Consider the following 13106-nt stretch of genomic DNA (forward strand, 5'->3'; position numbering starts at 1 on the left):
TAATTTAATCGTGCACTTTTACAAAAAAGTAAATACGACTTCTATATTTTCACTGTAGCTAAAATACAGTGAACATATGACTTTTCACCAGATATGACTTTTATGGTTTCCGTAGATCTATATATTTCATTGCTATGTATATAATAATATCTGATATTTACGAAGTTTTAAAACATATATGAGCCGTCACACGCGAAAACCTACAACTTAGCATGACGTCAGAAACCGAGTAAACGCGGCTCAAAGTTTGACATCACATGTATGATGTAAACGCGTAAGTAAAAGTTGACATGATGTTTGCGTTGTTTGTTTTGAAGAATTTAGTAGATGACATCTTCTTCTTTACATGAAGATCAGTTTGAAGTAAAGATATATCTGTATGTACAATAGTGTTACTATTTTGTATTTTGTACCTGAGAACATTGGTCGAGATCGTTAACGATGCCATCTGCACTTTGATACACATTTACAAGTATAGGGAGAAGTCCTATATATCGATATGGTATATGCAAGTATCACACGTTTTTATAACGTACATGATTATACATAACATAAAGTGCATCAACTTTTCCAGAGTGGTAGACCCATGCAACCCGATACGATCTTAATTTGATGTTTGATCTAACTTATGAATAGTGTATATAACTTCAGGCCCGTAGCCAGCAAGATTAGAGGGGGGGGGGGGGGGGGGGGGGTCGAAAGTTCATGTCATGTAAACGGAACTCATCAAACGAGGGCGCCGAAGTCGCGAAGCCGTCGACTGGGGGTGGGGGGGGGGGTCCACAGATAATATACGAATATATATATATATAATATATATATTATATATATATATATATATATATATATATATATATATATATATATATAAAACACCCCTTGCCAAACAATGAGATGACGCTGGTTACACTCGAGAATAATACACGAACTTTTGTTTCGAAATATACGTTAAGAAGTTGTATTAAGTTGTGGTATGCATGTAAAATGGCCTGGTCACAGAGCCACGACAAGAAACCGTTTGTTTTCAGTCGTACCAATGTATTTATAATAAATGATACATGGCATACTTCTCACATCCCACAAACAAGATAGTATACACGACGTCCTTTGATGGATCATTGGTTGGGACGGGAAATAATCAAACGGGGCCACTGAGGAGGATCGAACTTTCAGCAAATGGAACCTCTGACATACGTTCTTGTTACGTTATCCCGGTCATTTGGGGACAAGGACTTTTATATGTAAAATCCGATTTTGTTTTTCATTTGAGCGGAACTCTCATTCCTGCGTGGGGGGATCGTCCGATCCCCCTGATTCCCCCCTGGCTACGGGCCCGACAAGATACTTAATATGTTTGCTTCAAACATTCAAACGAAGTACCTTATGACTGCGCATAATAAACCCTCATGAGTTTATAATAAAGAGACCATCCTGAGTTTGTAGCTATATTATCAAGCTGTCAGCTAGTCTAATCTGTTATAAATAAAACTTACATCTTTTTTAGGTTAAATAATCTTGCTTCGAATTTAAATAGCTGTATATGCAATACAGTTACATTTCTGACCATTCTCAGGTCGGTAGCAACCAAGAAGTCGGGGGGGGGGGGGGGGGGGGGGGGGACTATAGCCCCACTTTTATAAACCCTGTTTTAAATATGGCTTTTGCCCCCCCCCCCCTCCCCCCACCCACCCACCAACTAGACTGTGTCCCTCCACTACAGATTGTGCCCCCTCCCCTCCCCCCAACTCCAGATATCGTTCCTACGGGCCTGATTCTAATGTTTTATATACCATAGCTCAACTTTCATATGTATCATTTAATTTTATTCCAAATACCGAACAACATTTTAAATAACTTGGTGAAAAGAAATCCCGACAAGAATCCTGAATGTATTTATCTGTATAATGTTTTATAAATATTTAAATTATGTTAAATACAATAAATATCTGCATACATACACGCGCGCACACATTAATATTATTTCAGCCCATATCCGATATTTATTGCGTACGAATCCGAACCGATGGTTTGTCGGGCGTTAACACAAAATATTTTTTTATTTCGTGATAAGCAGTAATTCACAAATGTCTCCAATAAGTCTTGTTGGATGTCGACAGAAATTTCGGGTTCCCTACTGATAGAATAATTAATCATGGAGATATTTACATTCCTATTGCGTGGCCTCCCATTGTCTATGCACCCCCCCCCCCCCCCCCCCCCCAAGTTGTCCACAGGTCTATTTTTGCGAGATCTCGCGTGAGTTCGCGGTTTGCATCCTCGAGTTACCCCGCAACGGGCACATGCGCAGTGGAATGTGAAAGAGGTCTAACAAATTTACATAATTACATAAAAACAGCGACATCAGACAAACGTGTAAATATACATGTAACATATGGTATTGCTTCGTTACTAATTAGTAAAAGATGTAGTAAGGAACAACCAGGATGGACACAATATATAATTAATTATCCAGTTCTCGGCGTTTGGTAGATTGGATCAAATATCTTCAAAAATTGCGTAATGGAGTTACATTGTGAAGACTTAAAAAGTGTAATCAGTTACACAATATTCTCACACAAATCACACATTTTGTTAGTTTAATGATAATAAATGTGTTCGCCCACTTATCCGGGAAAAGTCCTTTTTTTATAACGGCGTATCAGTATATTCATTTGGAAAGTATATAATCAGAAATTAAATTGAAAACAAACGAGTATAGCTAGTGAAGTTCATTAGATATCGAACTGCACAGGTGGAAATATACTGCGACGTTGATTTTGAATAGAAAAAGTGGTGTGTGGTTTATTTTTTTATAGTGTTATCACCGCTCAAAATCTCTGGGTATACTTTTTATTATTATTTGCCTGCAGCATGTTGAACTTTTGTTAACCATTAAAAAAAACCCTAAATAAATAACACAATTAGATGACGGGTGTTTACACGAACCAATTTTTCTTCAACTCATGCCTGCCAGCTGGTCCATGGCCCGTCCGTCTGTCTGTCCATTCGTCTCTCTGCATCCTTCCCCTCACTCGATATCTCTTTCTCCATCCCTGCTCTCTCTCTCTCTCTCTCTCTCTCTCTCTCTCTCTCTCTCTCTCTCTCTCTCTCTCTCTCTCTCTCTCTCTCTCTCTCTCTCTCTCTCTCACACACATATAAACATCTGCCTCTCTGTCTATCTGTCTGTCTGTTTCTCTGTCTGTCTGTCTATCTGTCTGTCTGTCTCTCTCTCTCTCACACACACATAAACATCTCTCTCACACATATAAACATCTCTCTCTCTCTCTCTCTCTCTCTCTCTCTCTCTCTCTCTCTCTCTCTCTCTCACATACACATATAAACATCTGCCTCTCTGTCTATCTGTCTGTCTGTCTCTCTCTCTTACACACACATAAACATCTCTCTCACACATATAAACATCTCTCTCTCTCTCTCTCTCTCTCTCTCTCTCTCTCTCTCTCTCTCTCTCTCTCTCTCTCACTCTCCTCTCTCTCCTCTCTCTCTCTCCCCCCCCCCCCCCCCTCCCCGATATTTTCACATTGATTCGTGTCAAAACACGTCTTGTCACGTAACTGATGATGTGCTTATTTCTTGATTGATATGTATTATTATAATGAAATTCAAAGACCTTTACTGACAATGCCAAATATAATTTAGTTTCCATTTGTAGTAGCTACATAATCATTCATATTCTATTACCGGGGATACTGCATAGGTCTAGATTCCAGGAAATGTTTTCATACCCAGTTGAAGGAGCAGAACGTAGCCAAGTGGTAAAGCGCTTGCTTGATGCGCGGTCGGTTTGGGATCGACCCCCGTCGGTGAGCCTATTGAGCTATTTCTCGTTCCAGCCAGTGCACCACGACTGTTATATCAAAGGCCTTGGTATGTGCTATCATGTCTTTGGGATGGTGCATATAAAATATCCCTTGCTACTAATGAACAAAAATGTAGCAGGTTCCCCCTCTAGGACTATATGTCAAAATTACCAAATGTTTGACATCCAATAGGCGATGATTAATAAATCAATGTGCTCTAGTCGTTTCGCTAAACAAAACAAACTCCTTCTTCTTCATTCTTTATACCCAGATGTGGGCTACACGTACACTTTTGGTATACCGCTGCCTGGGCCTCAGTCCAGTACAGAGATGTGGTATTAATACGTTACTACTTGTATCCGTGCGATTTTACATCATGTCAAAAACTGAGTCCGTCTGAGATTATGCAGGAAGATAAGGTACAGGAATTTAATTGCAGAATATTTATTTTAAGTTTAAAACTAACTCTAACCCTAGCCTTAACCTTAACCCTAATTCTGACGCTTACGGTAACCATAATGTTCGAATTGAAAAAAACAATAAGGATCATGATCTAGTATTTCGGCAGTAATGAAATTAAATGGCTACAATGAAGTCGGAACATGTTTTGTTGTTTGTTTTTAGTCCAGAAAATATCTTCGTTTTAAATTACAGCATGTCCCGGAGTTCTCTTGTTGTTGTTTTTTTGGACAATCCTTCTTTGTACTAGCGTGCTCTGGCGTTTAATACTTAATTTCTGGTACAGCGCAATCCAAAAAAAGAAAAAAAGGGGGAAAAAGTGTGTTTTAATTCCTGGGTATGAAATTTCTTATCAAATACACCATTATCTGTGTTTAGTGGTCTGGACACTTGGCGCTGTGAAAATATACACCGCACTACAGTGGAACATAATCTAAGGTGTGTGTGTCGTTAGGTCGTAGTCCGATTGTTTACCATGCGGGTGAATAGTTAACCTGAATTCCTTTTTTCTTTTCTTCTTCTTCTTTTTTTTTTTTTTACCTGTGGAATGCGGAGTAACATTTTATTACAAAATCGCATATGTGACAAATAAATCAAAGATTTGTTATTGCAATGTCCGTGTAGGGACATGACCTCCGTAGCGAGAACAGTTCTTTCGAAAGCTTTTATAAAATATAAAAAATACCGTCAACATGTAATTACATCTTGAATGAAATGCTTGCATGGCTAACCATATTGTTATCTGTAAATATAGAAGGGACAAAATTACTTCTGGTTTTTGTGTGGTAGTGGCCGCATGGTCTGATGTTTTTGTTTGTAATCGTCTATTAACATGTCCGTTAAGGAAACATTTTGGACAGCAGTAGGCGTGTGTACAGGAATTTATGTAGGGAGGGGGTCTGGTCTGTGGCGAGCGAAGTTTCTATAAGGGGTGTCGAGTTATGCTCACCCGGAAAATATATTGGAGGAAAAAAAAGAGAGAAAAGAATTCACTTTGAACAGGGGCGTCGTAGGATCGAATCTCATCAATGGTCCCATTCTTGGATTATTCCCCCCCCCCCCCCGTCACATTGTTTTTTTCCCCCGTCCCATTTAGTGTCCTGCGACTGGTAAATCAAAGGCTGTGGTATATGCTGTCCTGTCTGTGGGAAGGTGCATATAAAAAATCCCTTGCTACTAATTTTTCATTTCAACTTATTTTCGTGCTTATATCCAATTACGGTTCAAGCACGTTGTTCTGGTCACACATTTTAGCTATCTGGACTGTCTATCCAGGACAGTAGGTTAGTTGTTAGTGGTTACTGAGAGAGGCGAACCCTGTACCTACCAGCTTTATGTCCGATGGCTTAACCACGACACCACCGAGGCCGGTGTGCTACTAAAATTTGAAAAATGTTGCGGATTTCCTCTAATACCATATGTTTGACATCTAATAGCCGATGATATATATGTCAATGAGCTCTAATGGTGTTAAACAAAAACAAAGAAACCCTCCCAAAAAAAAACCCGTTTGAGCAGGAGGGTTTCGAATCGCGAACCTCCTTCTCCCCAACCCCAACACAGACACACACTGCACACGCGCATGTATTTTTTCTTCAATTTATATTCGTTCTTACATCCAATTAAGGTTCAAGCAAGTCGTCCTGGACACACACCTCAGCTATCTGAGCTGTCTGTCCAGGACAGTAGGTTAGTTGTTAATGGTTAGTGGTTAGTGAGAGAGAAGAGGGTGTAATGGCCTTACACCTACCCATCGAGTCTTTAAAACTCTCTCTGGGTCGGAGCCGGTACCGGGCTGCGAACCCTATACCTACCAGCCTTATGTCCGATGGCTTAACCACGACGCCACCGAGGCTGGTCGCGCATGCAGATTTGGGATAGAAAAATAAATAATGATAACAGCTACTCTTGTTAGGCTTTCAAATCGTACAGGTGCTTTAGCAGCCAAAACTCATCCATGGTCAACTGCGTGCCTTGGCCGAATATGTCCCAGTTGAAATATCTAGGGCAGCTACGACATTATGGGCTGCTACAGATGTTTTTGTGAGCAATATGTGCCCTTTTGGTGCTTATTCAAACAGATTTCGTAAATGAAAGAAAGAAATGTTTTATTTAACGATATAGAGGGTTTACTCCGAAGACCACCAGCCATTATGCTCAAGACTACCAATAGCCGATGATAAAATAAATCAATCAATGTGCTCCTTTTGGAAGGGGGGGGGGGGGGGGGAACAGAAGACATGTTTTATTTAACGACGCACTCAACACATTTTATTTACGGTTATTTGGCGTCAGACATATTGTTAAGGACCACACATATATTGAGAGAGGAAACCCGCTGTCGCCACTTCATTGGCTACTCTTTCTGATTAGCAGCAAGGGATCTTTTATATGCACCATCCCACAGACAGGGTAGTACATACCACGGCCTTTGATACACGAGTCGTGGTGCACTGGCTGGAACGAGAAATACCTTTTGGAAGGAAGAAAATGTTTTATTTAACGACGCACTCAACACATTTTATTTACGGTTATATGGCGTCAGACATATGGTTAAGGACCACACAGATATTGAGAGAGGAAACCCGCTGCCGCCACTTCACGGGCTACTCTTTTCGATTAGCAGCAAGAGATCTTTTATATGCACCATCCCACAGACAGGGTAGTACATACCACGGCATTTAATATACCAGTCGTGGTGCACTGGTTGGAACGAGAAATAGCCCAATGGGCCCACAGACGGGGACGATCTCACACCGACCGCGCATAGAGCGAGCGATGTAAATTTCGTAAATGCGTAAAACTAAAAGAACGGAGTTGCGACGGCTGTGTCCAGTGTAAACACAACTGAAATAATGTTGATCATTCGGCAACCTTCATCCCCTAAATATATATTTTTTAATTATTAAACTAAATCTTCTTTTACTTTTATGCCTGTATGAAAAAAAGTTTATAGAATTTTAAAAAGAATAAATTATGAGCTGCAATATATATATTGAATGGTTATTCTTCATTATTTCGAAAACGTCACAAATAAAGTTGGAGGATGAAAAAAGGGGGCGATGCGGTCAAAAAAAAAATTCCGACTGGTCAACCAATCATGTTTTTATTTTTAAAAAAACAAAAAAACTTTTTAAACATAAAGTACACTTATAACGAACATGCTTAGAACGAACTACTGCATAGAACGACCTGATCGTAAAGTCCTGTTTTATCTTCCCTATACATTAATAATCAACTTACGCAAATGTGTACAATGAACTACTGCTATAACGAACTATCATGGTCCCTTGCGGTTCGTTATAACAGTACTTCACTTATATACATTTCTTGTTCACGCTAAGTTCACACAGCTGTGAACCAAGACTACCCGTGGCTTTTATTCTCAAGTTATTTTTCTCAGCATACATCAAGCAACACACACACATCACCTTTCGAGTGGACTGCTCCTGTTATCATCGATTCTTATTGTCTTATTCCTCCAATTCATAAACAGGTGCCTGTGCCTATAGCTAGCCGAACGTGTATATATATATATATATATACAATATACCATTCCGGTGGCTGTGTCGCATCCCTGTGTATTTGACCGTGACCTGTGTGTCATTTCGCATTCCGAGGCATATAAATCACTTTCAGCGCCACTGAGCGAGTCGGCTGAGCGACGGCGCTGCTTTTTACCTGGACGTGGGCCGCGGTTTACCTGTTGCTTCTTACCTGTGATAATGAGCACCAGTTGAGAGGGTTGGTCAGTCGGAACAAGACCAGTCGAGGATAACGGAGCGAAGTGTTCAGTCTATTATCGGTCGGCTTACTTGTTCCACGTTTATATAGTAGTAGTAGTGTAGATTAACACGCAGCTATATAGTTTTGTATGCGGTATTTACCTGGATATACCTTTACCACCATTGACGATTTGCAATTTAGACAGGTAAGATATTTTTTATTTTAGTTTGCATAGTTTATTTTATTGCACATAGATTACTTTATTATGTCTTTTCATTTGTTCTTCCTTTTTTTTTCTTACACTGTTTTCGTTCGTTCTTTCTTTCGTTCTTTCTTTCGTTCGTTCTTTCTTTCTTTCTTTCTTTCTTTCTTTTTCATACTATTTTGTTTTTCCTAAATTCTTTTTTCTCACTATTTTCTTTTTCTGGTTTCATTCTTTTTATCACCATTTTATTGTTTATTAGAATTTTTATATTTGATTATTTATGTGTTAAATTTATAGGCTTAAGAAGGTTTTGGTGTTTTAAAGTTATAACATTTCAAAATTATGAAATCAAATCAAATCAAATCCCGAAATAAGCACAGCTGCACTATATATTTCCTTTGAAGCGAAGCGATAAGGAATTATTTTAAAATAATCTCTTAAAAGGCGTACATCAAAGAAACCCGCTGTGGTGTTTTATGACTTTAGAACGTTATATAAAATACCACACACAATAAACATTTAAAAAAATTTAATAGTCATGGAGTAAAATAATTTCTGTTAAAAACATATTCTGTTTTACATTGCAAGGTAATTGGAAATTAAAGGACTATTTATGTAACATCACCTCAGTACAGCTTAATGAGTGTTTGTTATGAGAGAAAAAACCTGCTGAGGCCACATAGGCTATTACTAGTATTAGCAGCAAGGATTATTCTATAGGCATTTATATATATATACACTCAACATACATTTATATATACACTCTATATACATGTATATACACACTCTCTATATATACATTCGCCACACAAACAACTTGACATACCATAACATCCTAGCATGGCCATACACCATTCGTGGAGCACTTAATCTAAAATCATAAACAGACGGCTGTTTGTGTTCTTCGATTCGATTAAAAGCTCAAAGCAACCCCCTGCTCTTTAAAAAAAATGGGGGGGGGGGGGGGCTCCTGCGTAATTGGCATCAACCCCCATGCACACTTCATTTTCATCTATTTCACTACAGTTCTAAACACACAATGTCGATTCACTGAACTTAAAAAAAATACTTTTAATTTTAAAGCAATTTTTTTTTTATTACATTCAAAATCGTATTTCTGTACAAGACAGAAACCAAGCGATATTCCAACAAAGCCCGTGGCGTTGAACAGTTCGGTTAACAAATCAAAAGTCGGAAACACAATGGAAAATAACGGTTTCGCCGAATGGACTTAAAATGAATCAACAAACGGAACGCATTCCTGGCATATCCCGACCTATTGAGATTTAATGCACGTTGATGCCTCCCTGTTGATTATTTCTGCCTCATTAGCCGGGATTGTCGGGGTGGGGCGCCACCCATTGTGAACATACCCTAGGTTGCCACATCTGTGACGCAATAGCTATTAGTGGACCACTCGCTATTGTTTGAAGAGTTTTAGCACCAGATTGGCGTTTGTTATCTGTGGTTATTGGGGGGCACTCCTTTGAAATTAGCCTGTTTGTTTTGAGTGTCACATGTTTTGCATAGTAAGTAATTAACATCATACCATACAGCATGTGTTTTGTTAACAAAACAAAAACGCATTTGTTTTGGTAATTGACGGGAATTCACAATTAACCATGTTTGTTAAGGGGATTGCATTCTAAAAACGGTTGTTTGACCAACTTATATATAATAACAGTATTGTTCAAAGGTGTGCACAATTGCATTAATAGCAAACTCATTAAGATTATCAAAACATTGTTCTCGCCACCACCCCCTCCCATTCGCCCTCCCCCTCTCTCTCTCTCTCTCTCTCTCTCTCTCTCTCTCTCTCTCTCTCTCTCTCTTTCTCCGTGTGTGTGTCTTTATTTCTTTCTAACTCTCTCGTTTTCTATTTCCATCGTTCCCTCTTTCCCTTTCTTTCTCTTTCTCTCACTCTCTCTTCCCCCCCCCCCCTTTCTCTCTCTCTCTCCGAATCTGTGACTATCTTTTCCTCTCTCTCGCTCTCTCACAATGATATTTAATAATAAAGATAAATATTTTATAAATACAAGGTTATCGGAATCTATCAAATCTGAGAAATGTAGGAGCAGAGGCGTTAAGACTGATTACCTTTTGACCAATCCCTTCTGCCGATTACAATATAGTAAAACGCAGTTTAGCAGTTTCTGTTTATACGTTTATTGGAAACAAACGGCACAGGACACAGGATCATGTAACAGTATGTGGAGGACCAGGCCTACCTGTTAGCCCTGCAGGTATCATTACACGTGTATACATGACATGAATTCACTTCAGTAGCTATTGTACAATCGCACCTGCTACACAGGGTGCACAACCGTATAGCAATAACCTACCAATAAGACACTTCCGTACACAAATGAATACATCAAAGTCTTTCTAAAATGCTCCAAATTATATAAATATTCGGCCGAGCAGTCAATTCATTTTATTTTTGGCTTGTAACTCTCTTTTTTTTCTTTTTTTTAATCCTACTAATTTCTTTTACTAATTGCTAATTTAAAAATTCTGTCCATTTTCAACCCCCCACAGATCTTATCGGAGGTAAGACTCGGGATGGGCGTGTTCGGGGCGCTGGTGGTATACGAACACGTTAAACTAGTTATCTATCTATTTAATTTCTTTTTGACCGCCCGATCTAATCTAGCGACCAGATTTAATGAATAGAATTTTCTTTATTAATTATATTAATTAGAGAAGCGCATCAAAATTTTAAAGGCCCACTATTTAATTTTTGGATGTAAATTTCAAAATTGTCCCCTTAATGGGGTTTTGCTGTCCCAGAGCAAGTCACTGGCTATCCCGGGACGGTCATGCTCGAAACTCTAGTGGTATATGAGCATATAAAAATTAATTCGCAATCTCGCACTCAAAGTGATGTTTAGCCCCGTTTAAGGGCTGAGCACAAAAGGCTTTCTAAGGACTAAAAAAAAAAAAAAAAAACCCAACCCAAAACCCCCCCAAAACAACACTATTTTAAGGGCTAACAAAATCGAGTTTCAAATAATCGGGTTCCACATAATTTGGGCACCTACACCCATGGCCTAAACGCTCATATTAACAAAGAATGACACATGGCAGAACAGTTTATCATGTTAACATCCTACAAGCATTTTGCGAGTCACCATTGTTAGTAAATAAACATAATAATATATGTATCAATAAACAGCAGGAACCTCACGCTACAAATCCACTATCAAACGAAGGAAGACGAAGTGTGTAGATTTTTGCTTCTCTTTCTGGAGATGTCGCCCGCGCCATATAGGCAACGCTATTTTGTAACTAATTGTGACCGCGGTCCGACGTGACATTTCGGCTTTTCTCGTTTTGCTGCAAGCCAGCTAATCCTCGGTTAATGCAGATCCTTTGTGGGGTGTCCTGTGGACGCGGCTGGATGCCTGGGATAACACACCCATGTGCAACATTCACCAGCTGTATGTCCAGGCAAGACGGTGATATGGACAGCTCGGTCAGCAGCAACTCGGCAAGCAGTTGCGAGGCGCGCTTAAAGGTCACAACAGCGCTTTATAACTTAAAGGGTTACTTATATATAGGTCACGTTTCGTCATTCTGGTCGACATCATCATCATCGTCGTCATCATCATTATAATCATCAGCATTATTATTATTATTATTAATCTCATCATCATCATCATCATCATCATCATCACCTACTGGTATCATCACTGTCGTTGTCGTTGTCAACATGATCATTATTATGAACATCATCATCAACAACATCATCGTCAACATCAACATCAGTTGTTAGTATCATCTGTATAGTCATTGCCTTCACTAGTAATTATGACCATCACTAATAGCAGGGGCGAGACGTAGCCCAGTGGTACAGCGCTCGCTTGATGCGCGGTCGGTTTGGGATCGATCCCCGTCAGTGAGCCCATTGGGCTATTTCTCGTTCCAGCCAGTGCACCACGACTGATACATCAAAGGCCGTGGTATATGCTATCCCGTCTATGGGATGGTGCATATAAAAGATCACTTGCTGTTAATCGAAAAGAGTAGCTCATGGAGTGGCGACAGCAGGTTTCCTCTCTCAATATATGTGTGGTCCTTAACCATATGTCCGACGCCATATAATCGTAAATAAAATGTGTTGAGTGCGTCGTTAAATAAAACATTTCCATTTTCCATTTCACTAATAGCATCATATTCGATATTTCAATTATCTACAATCTCATGATAATCATATTCATATTCATATTCATAACAATTGTCACCTTATGGTCAAGTTGTCTTCCAAAAAGATAACGAGCTAATGATCAGATAGTTTATGCCACCATATTCAGAGGGGGATTCATAAGGTTATTTGACCTACAACTTCCTTCCATGTTACTTCAAGAGTACAGAGTTTGATTAATTTGTAACTTAAAACGATCATGTTATAATCATGTCATATTTCCAGTTGCGCTAGTCATTTTGTTAACAAAATAATTATCTCTGTTACTTTATCTGCTCTAGTGGTGTCGTTTTAAACTAAATCAACTTTAACACACACACACACACACACCAACACACTCTCTCTCGACTCCTCCTGCTGACCTCTCTCTCCACAAACAAAAATCTTTTTCGTCTCTCTCTCTCTCCTCTGCACAATGATCTCTCTCTCTGACACCTCTCTATTCTCTTTCTCTACGATCTCTGACCTCTCTCCCTCCACTGTCAAACCCACAACCTCCCAACAAATAGATCCTTTTCATTATTTTCTCTAAACTTGAAGTAGATCGAGCGGTTTCCACGTTTCTCTCGTCTCTGTTTGTCACTCGATTCTTTTCGTCTCGGTCTGTTTCGATGATAGTTAACCCTTCCTGACCCGTTATTACTATGATCGAGAAGTCTTACTTAGTCGACTCGGCCAATGTTAAACATTTTCT

At 39.2% G+C, this 13106-nt stretch overlaps 1 protein-coding gene across 2 annotated transcripts in view; it reads left to right on the top strand.

The window, feature by feature from the left end:
• LOC121370756 (mucin-22-like) overlaps positions 1 to 13106 on the top strand; it is an 84438-nt gene that overhangs the window by 22273 nt on the left and 49059 nt on the right. Inside the window, exon 1 of one of the 2 annotated variants that reach the window (XM_041496202.1) lies at positions 7977 to 8208. The exons of the other annotated variant lie outside the window; for it this stretch is intronic. The gene's annotated coding sequence lies outside the window, so the exon portion shown is untranslated. Of the gene's footprint in view, positions 1 to 7976; positions 8209 to 13106 lie in introns of those variants that run through there. 2 annotated transcript variants of the gene reach the window in all.

The sequence above is a fragment of the Gigantopelta aegis genome, chromosome 4 (assembly GCF_016097555.1).
Source record: "Gigantopelta aegis isolate Gae_Host chromosome 4, Gae_host_genome, whole genome shotgun sequence".
Lineage (NCBI taxonomy): Eukaryota > Metazoa > Mollusca > Gastropoda > Neomphalida > Peltospiridae > Gigantopelta > Gigantopelta aegis.